Raw genomic sequence first — 13,925 nt, forward strand, 5'->3', positions numbered from 1 at the left:
CAAGATAATTCTATAGAACTATGGTTCATCCACTAGCCTTCTGAGAGGCAGGGAAGAGCTGCCCACATAGTCAATGGGATGGACTTGAAAAACTTCAATGTGAAAGCATGTGTGTGTGTGTGTGTGTGTGCGCGCGCGCTCACGCACATGCACGCAAGTGCGCAAGAGTGAGTGAAAGAGAGGAGAGTGACAGAGACAGAGAAACATAATTTTCGAGATATAACCTTTCCAAGGACCAGATCTACCATCGACATAAAATACCCTCTGTATTGGGATCTTCACTGCTGAATCAAATTATGGATGACTTAAAACTGGGAGTGAGGTATTTAATAGCAATGAGAAAGGGGAATAATTTTTTATTCTGCCAATATTCAGTGCTCCACTGACAGGTACTGATTACATGAAACTAGCTCCAAAAACATCAAAGAAAAGATATATCCATTCAGACACTGCAATCCCAGAAGGATTGCATGAAAATATTAGCATTCATTTCTGCTGCAGGTTTTATGATAAAAAGTTATTACATATTTGAGTGGATGTCAAAGCAGGGTTGCAAATTTAACAAAAGAAAAATCCTTAGATAATCTTCATATCTTTCAAATAGGTCAAATGCTTATAAAATAAGAGACATTTTACTTTGACAATCAGAAATCAACCATAGTAAAGATAAGCACCTAGAGGTTTTTCTAGCTGTCAGTCCTTTTGCTTATTAATTATTATTATTGTTACTATTTTTACTTTAAAAGTACAGATTGTCCTACGCTGTGGTCCAAGCATGTACTTAGCAATCCTATGTCTATCATGTAACATTCTAGATTGAAGGCAAAAACCAAAAATGTCTTATTAGAGTTGAGATAAAACTGACTGGTACTTTTCTGCTAAACACTTCCCTGTGGGGTAAGAGTTTCAAGCACAAAGAAGAGGGTGGCCATAAGAAAAAACATGTTTCACTACTGGACATTGGCTTGTGACTGGAGCTGTTTTCCTGAAAACTGGAGTCTGGCCTCTGGGAAAATCTTCTTTCTCTGTGGGGATCTGGCAAGTGGTATGTGTGGTTAAACATGGAGATGTTGGGGATGAATCCAGGTTCTATCCTACAAGGATTGAGAACAGTGTCAAATTCATTAACCTATTTTGTGAACTCAGTTTCCTATTTGTTTAATGGGAATAATATAACTCATTGCATAAGGCTGTTGCGAGGAAATGAGATGTAAGGCACTTGGCACACGACAACTAGGAAATGTGTTGGTTATCACTGCTGTTACTATTCATTTCATAGCTGTGCTTTCTCTCAAGTTCTCTCTGCATGAAAGTCTCTTTCCTTCCTTGTTGATGTGGAAAGCTCTTCTTTTCAGAAATGGCTCACCTCTAAGAAACAGTCGGTGATTAATTCTAGCTCTGTGAGTCTCCCCTTTCTATATACTCTCAGGTTTTACACATACCTCATAATTATTAGTTGTGTGTTTACATGCACTTCCCCAAAACTGCTAGGTACTGTAAACACATGGTGTAAGCTCAACACAATGCTTGTCGACTTTATCCCTCCTGACAACTTCCCATATATCTTGTATCTAATTCCATATTCTAGATTCTGATTTCACATCTCCCTAAACCCTCTGCTCCCTACCTGTCTCTGTTCTATTCAGATGGAATTTCAGGTTTTCCTCCTCACAGCTTCACTGCTTCCTTCATTAGTTCTCACTGTAGTTATGGCGGCCTTGTCTCCCACTTTGACAAAATTCCTTTTCAGTCTTTTGTGGTCCATTTCAAATCTGCCTCCTAAATTAAGCCTCAGTTAATGACTCACATCAACCCACCTTCCCCAACCCTACTCAGGATGGCTGTTCAGAAATCTAACATTGATGTATAAAACAATTTTAACTGGGGCCGGGCACAGTGGCTCATGCCTATAATCCCAGTCCTCTGGGAGACTGAGGCAGCCAGAACACTTGAGGTCAGGAGTTCGAGACCAGCCTGGGCAATATGGCAAACCCTGTCTCTACAAAAAAAAAAAAAAAAAAAAAAATTAGCCAGGTGTGGTGGTGCCCATCTGTAGTCTCAGCTACTCAGGAGGCTGAGACAGGAGGATCGCTTGAGCCCGGGAGGTGGAGGTTGCAGTGAGCTGAGATTGCACCACTGCACTCCAGCCTCGGCAACAGATTGAGACCTACTCTCCAGGAAAAAAAAAAAACACCTAATTTTAATTGGTGTGCTATTATGGGTGCCATGATTTGGACAATGAACTTTTGATGGGGAAGTGGCTTTTTCCTTTCTCCCTAAACCTCTGACGCAGGCTGATCAAACTGAGCACTCAAACATTAGATGTTAGGGAAAGAAGTTACTTATTAGATGCTGAGACAAATGGAAAGTGACACTAGATGCTCCTTTTCTCCCTTTCGGACTCAAGACAGAGCACTGTCTTGGTGAGACTGGTCTTTCTTAAGATATATGTGGCTGGTGCCAGCCATGATGTTTTTGGTTTTTTTGTTTTGTTTTGTTTTATCTTATTATTATTAGAGACAGGGTCTTGCTCTGCTGCCCTGGCTGGAGTGCAGTGGTGCGATCATGGCTTACTGAAGCCTCAACTTCCCAGGCTCAAGTAATCCTCTCACCTCAGACTCCTGAGGAGCTGGGACTACAGGAGTGCACCACCATGCCCAGCTAATTTTTTTTTTTTTTTTGGTCTTTTTATAGAGACAGGGTTTTACCATGTTGTCCAGGTTGGTCTCAAACTCCTGGGCTCAAGTGATCCTCCATCCTTGGCCTCTCAAAGTGCTGGGATTACAGGTGCGAGTCACCGTGCCCAGTCCCTGCCATGGGGTTAGCAACAACTCTTGGAAAAGAACTGTTTTCACTCCTGAGTCCTCATACTTAGATGTTTGTCTATAGAGGATGTCACAAGTAGAATTAGGTCTCAAAAAGCCATCTGAGCTAGCAGAATATGCATGTCAATTATCTTTCCTTTACTAGGCCCTATACATACTATTTCATTAAATGGACCTGCCCACTACTCTGAACTTTCTGAAGCAAGCCTGATCCTAATTGTTCCCCCAAAAAGAATTTGAAATCATCACATTCAAGCTTTTGTCTCACCACTCTAATAAAACCATTGTTTTCAAGGTTACTCAATCTTACTGTTGGCTAAATCCAAGTAATTCTTCTTTGTCCTTATTTTAGTTGGTTTCCTGGCAACATCCAACATCATTGCAAATGTCTTCCTTGAAACACTCTCTTCTCTTGACTTCCTTGACATGATGCTCATCTGTTATTTAAAAAGTGTGCCTACGTTTGCATTTATCTCATACACCTTTGCCTATATTTTTATTTTTCAACCTTTCTGAACTGCTTTATTTAAGGGATGTTTCTTATCTACAGCATAGGGTTGGATATTCCACTATAAACCAATTTGAAGTTCTTTTTCCAATAATAGAGATAGAATTTAACTCCTTTGCATCTATCATAATAACAGATATGTTTGTTTTTAGCTCTGGAAGGAAGGATTGGACTCTTCACAAGGGGCTTCTGATTAGGTATCCTTTAGCTGGCAGGTGAATCATTTGGGATGTCTTTGCTAGTTTCAAAAAACTCTATACAAATGGCTTAAACATAAAGTGTACTCATTATCTTGCCATAATAAAGACGTCCAGAAGTATTTCATATTTTGTCTTGTTATACACACATGCATGCACATACACATGTATACATATACATATATATACACACTTATACATGAAAGAGAAACATTCATTTCTCTACATTTTTCATGGTGTCTTTTTGTTTTTTAACAATGTTTAGGAAAATGCATATTTTTGTTTTATAGGTTACCTTTGTTTAATTTTACATGCTACTTTTAGACTTTAATTGTTTAGATATTATCTTTTAGTTCTTTCATATGTAACTCACCACATACACAGAATTTTTAAAAACCCTGTGATAATCTCAATAGATGCAGAAAAAGCATTCAGTAAAATCTAGCATCACTTCATGATAAAAACCCTCAAAAAACTAGACTTAGAAGGAACTTACCTCAAAATAATAAAAGTTACATATGGCAACCCATAGCTAACATCATAGTGAATGTGGAAAGGTTAAAAGCATTCCCCCTTAGAACTGGGACAATACAAGGATGCCCACTTTAACCACTACTATTCAAACTTAGTACTGAAAGTCCTAGCTGGGGCAAGCGGTCAAGAGAAAGAAAGAAAAGTCATCCAATCAGAAAAAAATAAGTTGAATTATTTCTGTTTGTTGATGATATGATCTTATGCCTAGAAAACCCTAAGGACTCCTTGAAGAGACTCCTAGATCTGATAAATGACTTCAGTAAAGTTTCAGAATACATAATCAATGTGCAAAAATTAGTAGCATTTCTATACCAATCATGATCAAGTTGAGAACCAAATCAAGAACTCAATCCCATTTACAATAGCTACCAAAATAAAATAAAATACCTAGGAATAGATTTCACCAAGGACTTAAAAGATCTCTACAAAAATAACTACAAAACACTGATGAAAGAAATTAGAGATAATACAAACAAATGGAAAAGCATCCTATGCTCATGAATTGGAAGAACCAGTATCATTAAAATGACCAAACTGCCCAAAGCAATCTACAGATTAAATGAAATTCCTGTCAAATTACCAGTATCATTCTTCAGAGAATTAGAGAAAGCAATGCTAACATTCATAAGAAACCAAAAAAGAGTCTGAATAGCCAAAGTAATACTAAACAAAAAAGAATAAATCTAGAGATATCACGTTACTTGACTTCAAATTATACTGTGGCTATAGTAACCAAAACAGCATGATATGGGCATAAAAACAGACACACAGATCAATGGAACAGAACAGAGAACCCAGAAGTAAAACCACATACCTCTACAACCAATAATCTTTGACAAAGCTGACAAAAACATACACTAGGGAAGTACACTCTATTAAATAAGTGGTACTGGGAAAATTGAATAGTCATATGCAGAAGAATGGAATTGGACCCATATCTCTTAGCATATACAAAAGTTAATGCAAAATTGGTTAGACTTAAGTGTAAGACCTAAAACTACAAAAATCCTAGAAGAAAACCTAGGAAAACTATCCTGGACTATCCTAGGCAAAGAATTTATGACTAAGTCCTCAAAAAGAAATGCAACAAAAACAATAGGCAAATGGGATTTAATCAAACTAAAAAGCTTTTGTACATCAAAAGAAATAATCAACAGAGTAAACAGACAACCTACAGAATAGGAGAAAATATTTGCAAACATTGCATCTGGCAAAGGGTTAATATTCAGAATCTACAAGGAACTGAAACAAATCAACAGGAAAACAAAAAACAAAAAACAAAAATAACCCTATTAAAAAGCAAGCAATGGACATGAACAGACATTTTTCAAAGGAAGACATACAAATGGCAAAAAAAATATGAAAAAAAATGCTCAATATCACTAATCATCAGAAAAATGCAAATTAAAACCATAATGAGATACCATCTTACACCAGCCAGAATGAATATTGTTAAAAAGTCAAAAACCAACAGATATTGGGAAGGATGCAGAGAAAAGAAATACTTAAACATTGTTAGTGGAAATGTAAATTAGTACAACTTTGCAGAAAACAGTATGAAGATTTCTCAAGGAGTTAAAAAAAGAACTACCCTTTGATATAGCAATCCCACCACTGGGTATCTACCCCTCGCCCCAAAAGAAATCAAGTATCAAAAAGACACCTACACTTGCATGTTTATCTAATGCTATTTACATTAGCAAAGTCATGCAGTCAACCTAAGTGTCCATCAACTGATGGGCAGATAAAGAAAATGTGGTATATATGTATACTATGGAATCCTACTCGGTCACAAAAGATAATGAAATAATGTCTTTTATGGCAACATAGACGGAACTGGAATCCATTATTCTAATTGAAATGACTTGAAACAGAAAGTCAAAAACCACATAGTCTCACTTATAAGTGGGAGCTAAACAATGGGTACACCTGGACATACAGAGAAGAATAATAGACATGGAGATTCTAATAGGTGGGAAGGTGGGAGATAGGTGAGGGATGAAATAATTCCTACTGGGTACAATATATCCTATTTGGGTGATGGGTACACGAATAGCCCCAGACTTCACCACTATGAAATATATCCACGTAACATAACTGCACGTGGACCCCTAAATATATAAAAATAAAAAAAGGAAATGATAACATTGGCATATTTCCCCTTCCTTGCTTTTTTCCTCTGGCCCTCCACTGCTGAATTTTGGTCAACATAATATGTTTTTAGTTTTAGCTTTGTACATCTTATACTGTATTGTGTTGCATTGTATTGTATTGTATTGTGTTGTATTGTATTGTATTGTATTGTATTGTATTGTATTGTATTGTATTGTATTGTATTGTATTGTATTGTATTGATTTATTTTTTGAGAGGGAGTCTTGCTCTGTTGCCCAGGCTGGAGTGCAGTGGCGTGATCTCAGCTCACCACAGCCTCCACCTCCTGGGTTCAAGCGATTCTCCTACCTCAGCCTCCTGAGTAGCTTGGATTACAGGCCCATGCCACTGCACCCGGCTAATCCTTATACTTTAAATGCTTGTTTTGTCAGTATATCCTTTGACTCAGACATATTACACAAGGCCATAAGTGAATTTACTCTACCTTTCACCTTCTTTCCCTCTTCCTCTTTCAGTTTTGGTTAGGTATTTAAACCAATTTATTTGGTTAGGTAATTAAAATTTTTCACAGCATATAATATGCCATCCAAATTCCCACCCTTGCTTTAGGATTAGTTCTACAATTAAATACATTCCATGCTCGCCACCATTCTTTTTACTTTGGGTTAAGGAATTTGTCAAAAACTATACAAAAATTAGGTAACAGAGTCAGGATTTAAACCAAAGTTTGACACACCATTCCATGCTTTTTCCACTACATTATGCTTCTTCCAAAAGTCTACATACACACACATACACACATACACACATACACTTAAAACTACACTGAAAGCAAAAGAGATCAAGACAGTACACAGAAAAAGTAAGCAAAATATAAGAAATTAAGAGTTAAAAAGAAACAATAAAAATTGAAATAAATGGATAAACACATAAAAGAGACTGAATTCACTTCATTAACACCCCAAAATAAACACTGTTTTAAAATTTTTCATGTGGGCACAAAAGGTTATTTTTTTTTATTGATAAGATTGGCAGGCCAATATTGAAAGAAAAGAAAAGGAAACAAGAGACCAACAAGTCTATAGAGGGTTAATCATTTCTTCAAAAAGGCATTAAAACAGGAGGCTAAGTTAAAAATCATTAGGGATTATTTGCATCTCTGGAACTAAGGCAGCCATAGACTTCAGCAGAATATTTAACTCATTTGATGTCCCAAGGGATGGATTCATTGCAAGAGTTTTCTGATTTGGTTCTCTGTGGCTGGCGTGTAAATCATTTGGGTTGTCTTCAGCTGTCAGTTACAGAAGACCAGCCCTAAATAGCTTAAACATAACAGTGAAGTCCATAGGGTAGACTTTCACAGGGGAAGATAGGGTGGTACTTTCAAGATTGCTTATTTCAGTGGCCTAATAGTGACATCAGAGTCCAGGTCTTTTCATTCTTTTCCACTGCAGCTATCCTCAGCACACAAATATTTTCCAAGGATGGTCCCCACAGGGATACCAGATGATTACAGCAGCTCATACTCATCGTCATGTAAGCACAATAAAAGCCAGAAAGGACCATCCCTTCTTTGTGGACATTTTAAAGAAAGTGCAATCCTTTCCCAGCAGCTGTTTTGCACACTGGTCCACAAGTATCATGGCTGGAATTGTGTCACATGCTCTCTGCCACACCAATCATTGCATTGGTAGGAGGACTGCAATTATAGTAATTGGTCTAAAGTAATCTCAATTCATCCTCCCCCATGGGGCTAGAAATGGACACAGACTTGCCTGAAGCTCAGAGCCACCCAAATTCAAGGCAAGGAAAAATGAGATTATCAACCAACAACATTTGTCATAGGTAGAAATAGAACAGAAAGACCTTCCTTTTACCCTCTACCTCTCACTTTTGAACATTCTTAAATACTATGGAGGATGAGAAGACACATCAGTCCATCTTTTTTACATGCATTTTCTAACAGTTGATTGTTATTGGGCATACGTTGCTACCAGCAGGCGTATACCTTTTTCCATATAATGAATGGCACACTAGGTTTCTCTTCCAGAATGGCCATCAGGTAGTATTTATTTATGACTAATGTTAGCTTCTCAAGGCCTTTATGAGTCAATTAAGAGACCAGCTTGAATGTCTCCATGAGCTAAATGGATGTTTACCCACATGCATGTAGATAGTCATATTCATGAAAACACCTATGACTCCTACGAGAAAAATAAATATTAAACACAGGTTAAAAAAAAGCATTTCAAATGGCTGAAAGAGGGTCTAAGATCATATGAAATACACCACAGGTTTAAAATTACTACCCACCAGGAGGATCACTTGAGCCTCAGATTTTAAAAAAATATTAAATTAAAAAAATAAATTAAAAAATTATTAATCAAATCAAATTAAAAAATATTAAATTAAAATCAAATTAAATTAAAATCAAATCAAAATCAAATTTTAAAAATATCAAATTAAAAAAATATTGCCTAGATTTTCATGAAGGAAGATATTAAAACCAAGATAAAGAGGTAAAGTGCCAATTTTAAGCAAGATTTATAGAATGTTTGTAATGTGCCAGATACTGTATTAAGTACCTTATGTACATTACCTCACTCAAAATTCACAGTCAGATCAAAGGCAAATACTAGTATTATCTTCATTTTGCCAAAGAAAATACTGAGGCTAAGAGGGTAAGGATATTGCTCAGGTTCCTCTGTAAGTGAGTGGTAGGGCCAAAAATTAAACCCAGTTGTGTCAGGCTCTAAAATTATGTTTTGACCTTTGACCTCTACCCTGAGAAGACAATGGGAACAATGGTCCCCCCGAAATGTTTCCTCTCTCTTTAGGGTCCCAAACTGCTCCTGTAGAGCTACATAGACCTTGTTTAATAAGTCATCACTGCTGCTTGAAAGAATCAAGAAATATTTCGAGAACATTACATATGTCTCTGATATAGAGGCTCTCTATAAAGAACAAACTGTACTCCCCTTCCACTTTTTGGAAATATAAAATATTTTAGGCAGAATTTATGGAATAAATGCCTTAATAGTTCACAATTTTATAACATTTTTATTTAAAAAATGTTTTTATGTGTGTTCTGTGAAATAATCTCCCTCAAAGACAGCAGCTTCTTTTAAATTTCTGAAGAATTTTAGTCGGAGAAAAAAATTCACCTAGATTTTTTAAGTAGCAATACATAATCTTTTTTTTCATTTCTAAGATTAAAAGGCATTTTCAACCAAGTACATTTGCAAGTTCATTGGCTTTAAACAACAAAACAAAAACTAAATTCCATCTTACTGAAATTGAGCAGAGCATTGTAAATGAATTAGCTCAATTATTTAGAAGGTGTGGGATGTCAGGTATATTTAGAACAAGGTAGGACCCAGGTTATGAGACTTCAGTGTTCTGCAACCCTACATTAAAATTGGAGTAATGAGCTACTAAATGTATCAGACTTGAGTTCAGCACAGTAAAAACTTTGCCAATATTTTACATGCTTAATACAAATCCCAAAGATAAAACTTTTTCTCATAAAGCGTGATTTCCATCTATGTCTCTCTGAATGTTAGAGTCATAGGATAAACACATTATTTACCCTGTATGTGTGTGTGTGTATTCATTTACCTCAATGATGATCTGATAATCATGCCAGAAGCTAGTATTCAAGAGAAACTTTATTAGTCCTGAGAGTATAGAAAGATTTAAAAATGTATGCTAATTAAGTAAAATGTACGGTGAACTTATTTGGAACTGTATTTAATGAAATACACAACTGTTACTGAGCTGCATGGCAGTTAGCTGTAAGTCATACAGAATTTACAAAACACTGTCATTTCATCAGCATTAATTTTACACAATCAATCTAATTTTTAAAAACTTTTCTATAATCATAAACTTTTCCTTGGATAAAAGCCATTTGCATAATTCTGTCTCCTCTTCTCTCTGTCTCTCTACATTTTTTTTCCTTATCTTCCTGCCCTTCACCAAGATAGAGGAGCCCCAATACTGGGCCCTGCCCAAGGCCTCAGCATCCACCTCTCCTCCTTCCCACCCTGATCAGGGCATCAGCGGCTTGGAAGCTCCAGGCCCTCGGTTCTTCACACCTTGGAGCCACATCTAGCATGTCCTTAGATATGCATCTCCTGCTTTATTTGGAGGCGTCTTTATGACATTCCCAATAATGTTGGGATGGGACAGAAAGGAGAGACCCAGGCATGTGGTGAAAGGGTGGTAACCTTAGGGAGAGAAAGGGCATATGCCAATGATTCTGGAATTGTAGCATCAAACAGTTTGGGGTCAGAGGAGTGAGAAGGTGCAGGCATGGAGATAAAGAGTGGGGAAAAGAGGGGAGCAGAGCAACCTGTGGGGCCCAGGATCTCCGTAGGAGACCTTAGCGGTGAACACATGCTCTCCAGGCACAGCTTCTGGCAGATTCAGCCTCAGCTCATCCTCCTCAGGGAAGCTGGAAGACAGATGGAGCTGGAGGACAGAGCTGCTTGGGCTTTCCCTGACAGCCCTCACCAGCAAAGCATACTTGCCTTCCTAGAAGAATTTGACAAATTTGGGCCTAATCTTAGCTCTGTCATTTTTTAGCAGTGTGACTTTAGGTAGTCACCAACCTGTCTGAGCCTCAGTCTCCCCATAGGTGAGGTGGGAATAATACTCTCTACACAGTTATTGTGAGGATTTAATGAAATGAAGCATCCGAACATTGCCTAAAACAGAGCAGGCTCTTGACAAAAGTGTTTTTCTTTTCTTCAGCCCTGAGGCATGAAGAAGGTTCTTCTTCTCATTTCCAACTTTGCTCTATTTTCCCCACCGGTATTTATTTCATTTCACGTTTTGGAATCAGAATGTTAAAAATAAATACATAAGGGATTGGAGGTGAGTAAATTGGAGACTGAATAAGTGATGGCTTGGGTTTCTTCCGGCTGGGTTGAAGGAAGAGGAGTCATGCTGGGTGAGGGGGTGTCACTGCGGAAGGCAGAGGCATCCCGGCATCTTGAGGGCACAGGGGCATTTTCCATCCCTGTGGAGTGGAAGCTGTGACTGTCCCTTGCAGGGCATCTAGGACCTCTGACTGGACAGTCCTGGACCATAGGTCTAATGGGCATTCAAAGGTCCTGTGAAGGAGGAGGCTCCCCACCCTGCCCACCCAACTCTAGGACTAAAGTGCTAGGCTGGGGAGTTTGGGTGTCTGGTAGGATAATTGCTGCCTCTTGTGCATTTAGCCCACGACTTGGGTTAAATCTACAGGCTCGCCTCTCAAAATAGACACTGGACTTAGCAGTATACATAACAGACCTCCCCTCAAAATCTATTTCTAGTTTTTGAGGAGAGCCAGGCTGACACTAAAAATGAAACTGGTTCTCTCACAGCATCTTGGACCTGTAGGATTGTTCCTGGCTCCTCTTTAAAGTGCCTGGTGGCTTTTCCTTCCCTATTCAATCTCTGCCTAACTATCTACATTAATATTTCAGAAACATTCAGTGGCCTGTACATTGGTGGTACTTTATTCCCCAGGCTTGAAAAACTTTTTTCTTGGAATTGGAATGCTTTGTGCAGTCTAATAGTCTGTGTTAGGCTAAGAGTCGAATAACATTGCCCTTGTAATTATCTTGTCACAGCCATAAGACAATAAGTGAGGGCATGTCTGCTCTGCAAAAGGCCAATTCAATTGTGACCTTAAACAGATGTTGTGATCCAAATGAAACACATATAATGGGTAACCAACCAAATTCAGTCATTTCCAGCCAGTCAGTATTCCCCCCTCATCTCTACCCACTAAGTTATACTAACAAACAGGTTATTATTTAAGTAGAAAAATGCAATATTAAGAAGTTAGAAAACATTCATTGAAAACAGACTGCCTCCGCATTTGCGCTGAGCTAAGTTCTATGAAATACCTGCGCATTTCTCAAATCCAGACGATTTAATGTTCATGCCTGATTCTTTAGTGGTAGCTTCAGGACCATTTTAACAAGAAGATTCCACCTCAAACAAAGATATTGGGCTTTGGGGCAAAGCCTCATTAAAAAAATACAAGAAGCACATTTTTAGAAAGAGTTTTTCAAAGGCTGTCAGAAACCCCAGCTGAGTTGCAAGGGCCTAGGCTACCTCCTGCCCCCCTCCCCAGTTCTCTGACAGCTAACTTCCCTAGGGCCATTGAGGAGTGCAGATGACCTGACCATGCAGGAGTCCTGTGACAGAGGAGTAATATTAACTAAGTTAACTAAGTGGGAAGGGGGGCTTCACAGAAGTCCGTCCGGAGGCGCGTACAGGAGACACGGGGATCTACCTGGAGGAAGAACTAAATTTGTCTTTTCTAGTTCAAAAAAGCCTTCCCGAACTCTTAGCAAACAAGCCAGTGATCGCCTCCTCGCCTTCGCCACTTTAGTTCTGCCTCTTTAGTCCCCATGGAGAGCCGGGATGAACTAGCCCCGCGCGCTCCAGCGGTCTCGGTCCGGGCCGCTGCTTCCCGGAAAGCCACTCCCTCTTTCTTTTCCCACCTGTGTTTCCATTTTCTTTGCCGAGTACGAAACTAGCCGGCCACCCACCCGCCCCGCTCCGTGGCGGAGGTGCCTCCACAGAGCCAAACTTTGTACCTTCTGGGATGGAGAGGGATCCCCCAATAATCAGACACTACCGGCGAGCCAGCCCCGGGGAGGGGCGACTGGTGGAGCTGGCGCCAGGCCGTTCCCGCCGCGCAGCCTACGGGCCCTGGGGCGCGCCCACGCCCGAGCCCGGCCCCCCTCGCGGCGGCCCGCGGGACGTCACCTGGGTGCTGGCGTCCTCCCCGCGCGGCGGGCGGCCCGGGCGCCCTTCCTCTCTGCGGGACTGCAGGTCAACCCGATAAGCGCGCGTGGCCAAAAGCAGCTCGAAGCCGGTCCCAGCTGCGGGAAGGTGGGGGAGGAGTGGGAGGGTCTCTGGGACCGATTGGGAGCCAGCCCTACCTCTATTTCCAAAGCGGGAGTCAAGACACAGGAACAGCCAAACGCCCGAACCAGCGGGGCTACCTTTGTCACTTCATCCAATCCGAGCATCGGGTGCATCATGCTCTTTTCTAGGAGCGTGGGGTGCCTTCGCGAATAAAATCTGAAGGCATCTCTGCTCTCGCGGAGCTTGTTTTTTTTTCTTATTTTCAAGTGCTTTTCTTGACTTCGGTAGTCTCTAAAGTTCCTGTGAACATTTGTAGGTGTTTTCAGCTAAGCAGTAATAGAAACCCGACCTTCTTTTTATATGATCAAATGTTTATTGATGTACCAGAGGTTTAAAGGAAGGGCAGGGGGAAAGGAAAGAGGAAAGAAGAAACCTATAATACCACCAAGGAACTTGTTTTGTTTTCACGAACTTTTAATCCACCCAGTACAACTGCTATAATGATCTTGAGCTTCATGCTTGCACCCTGATCAAATCTGCTGTCCTTAGTGGCTACTTAGCAAATAAGGTGACAAGGACGAAGCTGGAGTTGGATCACTTCCCACCCAAGGGAGCCTCATACGATTTTGGAGACAGGCAGCCCGCCCCGCATTCCATCCCAGCTTTATCCTTTACTGTTAGGCATATGACCTTGGGCAGATTCTTTAATGTTTCTAATCCTCAGTTGCTCATTTGGTACTACCAGAATTGTAAAACTTCCCTCCCAGGGATGCTAAGAGGCTTCACTGGCTTGACATATGCAAAAGCCCTCAAATCAGGCCTGGCATGTAGTTAGTGCTCAATATGTGGTCCTATGATAATTATAGTCATTATAG

The 13,925-nt window shown here is 39.7% G+C and overlaps 1 protein-coding gene across 2 annotated transcripts in view; it reads right to left on the bottom strand.

Moving 5' to 3' along the window:
- MCHR2 (melanin concentrating hormone receptor 2) overlaps positions 1–13,260 on the bottom strand; it is a 75,453-nt gene extending 62,193 nt beyond the window's left edge. The window contains exon 1 of one of the 2 annotated variants that reach the window (XM_025383637.1): positions 12,949–13,237. The gene's annotated coding sequence lies outside the window, so the exon portion shown is untranslated. Of the gene's footprint in view, positions 1–12,948 lie in introns of both variants that reach the window. The other variant, XM_025383638.1, reaches the window with a different exon arrangement.
- Positions 13,261–13,925: the final 665 nt, after the last annotated feature.

This window comes from Theropithecus gelada, chromosome 4 (genome assembly GCF_003255815.1).
Source record: "Theropithecus gelada isolate Dixy chromosome 4, Tgel_1.0, whole genome shotgun sequence".
NCBI classification, from domain to species: Eukaryota; Metazoa; Chordata; class Mammalia; order Primates; family Cercopithecidae; genus Theropithecus; species Theropithecus gelada.